Source organism: Mandrillus leucophaeus, unplaced genomic scaffold, assembly GCF_000951045.1.
Source record: "Mandrillus leucophaeus isolate KB7577 unplaced genomic scaffold, Mleu.le_1.0 Scaffold850, whole genome shotgun sequence".
Taxonomy (NCBI): domain Eukaryota; kingdom Metazoa; phylum Chordata; class Mammalia; order Primates; family Cercopithecidae; genus Mandrillus; species Mandrillus leucophaeus.
This window is the reverse complement of record NW_012109253.1, coordinates 770,119-772,138: the sequence shown is the minus strand read 5'-3', so window position 1 is coordinate 772,138 and position 2,020 is coordinate 770,119. Positions and strand designations below refer to the sequence as shown.

At 33.4% G+C, this 2,020-nt stretch overlaps 1 protein-coding gene across 5 annotated transcripts in view; it reads right to left on the bottom strand.

The window, feature by feature from the left end:
* NCEH1 (neutral cholesterol ester hydrolase 1) overlaps positions 1-2,020 on the bottom strand; it is a 119,625-nt gene that overhangs the window by 49,440 nt on the left and 68,165 nt on the right. The window lies entirely within an intron of this gene.

Genomic DNA, 2,020 nt, shown 5'->3' with positions numbered 1-2,020 from the left:
CAAGCATTCTCTACTTGCTCTCAGCTGAAAGCAAAGAGGTTCTCAAGAGCTGTCAGCCTTTCTCCTTTATGCTCTGAAAGCCTCCTAAACTTGTCAGTTTACTTCCATTACACTTTTATTGAAAACGATGAAACAGAAAAGTTACTACAGTGTTTATACTTTTAAAGTGAATGTCTTTTGTAATAAGGCAGAAATATCACAGAACCGTGGAATGTTGGGATCGGAAGCATGTTTAGGATATCACCAAGTACAATAGCCACATCCTGCCTATGAGGAAAGCTGGAGGGGCTAAAGGACCTCTCAAAGCTACACATGTAGAGTCAGCAGCAGAGCAGATCTTAAAGCAGCAAGTGACTCTCATGGACATCAGAAATCACACTCTTGCTTAACATGCAAATGAATACAGCTATTTTTATAAAATCCCCCCCATATATTGGCAGTAATTCTAAATTCTAGTCATTTTTTAACCATTAGAGAATAAGATTAGAAGCCTCAGTAGTTAATGGTGATAATAATTTCCGTTTTATATGGGGTTTTATGGTTCACAAATATATTTTATAAAACAAGTTTGTAATATTTCACTTTCTCATATTGAAGGCTCTTAAAAGAAATAACCAAAAACCTATGTTATTAAAATTTCATATGTAAAATTATAGTCGAGAATAATGGAAGATTTTTCCCCTTATCTTTGCTCTCCTAGATAGTAACCAGATAAATGACTTCCCAGAGAAATGCATAGAGTCATATAAGATAAAACGTCTCTTTTCTCCATTTTACTCAGAGTTCGATGATGAACTATGACTGGATATTGAAATAATCATTCTTTTATCCTTTGTAGTAAGGCTTACTTTATCCAGTGGCAACATGATCAGACAAGCAGCTCTCAGATGTGACAATATTAAATTCAATCTTAGCAAGCAGCTTCTCAATTTCACACTTGTGGTAGCTGGATTGACCCAACTATTTTTTGGAGGTTAAGGGAAACTTTTACATTTGCAGAACACCATCCTTCAGAAACCAGAACGTAGGATTTTGTTATCTCACAGAATTTTATGGAAATGGAAAGATCAGTTAGTGTTTATTAAATTTTAGAACACAACCAGATGGAGGGTTTAGGAAGAAGTAGATATGATTCCCTAATAATTCACTTTGAGTTTTTCACTTTGATCCTCAAAAATGTGTGAAACTTGGGACTTTTACTTAGCATACCTTTTGGGTAAAATATTTTCATTGTGCCAGTTCCAGGCTCTTGGTTCTAACACAAAACCCCTGCTACACACACATATACACACACACACACATATATGCTACCTGTATATACACCTGCTACATGTGTATACACCTATATATACACACCTATATACGTATATACACTGTATATACTATATATACTATATATAGTATATAGCATATATAGTGTATATATATAGCATTACTATATATACTATATATAGCATATATAGTGTGTATATATAGCATATATAGTATATATACACTACGTAATACACCTATATATACACGTAGCAGGTGTATATATAGGTGTATATATATTTACACATGCACATATCAGATGTATATAAATGTAGCATGTATAGATACACATACACACACGCAGACACATACTTGTTACATATATATTTACACATGCACATATCAGGTGTATATACATAGCATATATATACACACATGCACACAGGCACATACTTATTACAGATATATTTACAGATGAACATATCAGGTATGTATACGTAGCATATACACATACACAGGTACACACATACTTGTTACATATATATTTACACATGCGCATATCAGGTGTATATACGTAGCATATATACACACGCACACAGGCACACACATACTTATTACATATATATTTACACATGCACATATCAGGTGTATATACGTAGCATATATATATATACACACACACGCACACACAGGCACACACATACTTATTACATATATATTTACACATGCACATATCAGGTGTATATACGTAGCATATATATACACACAC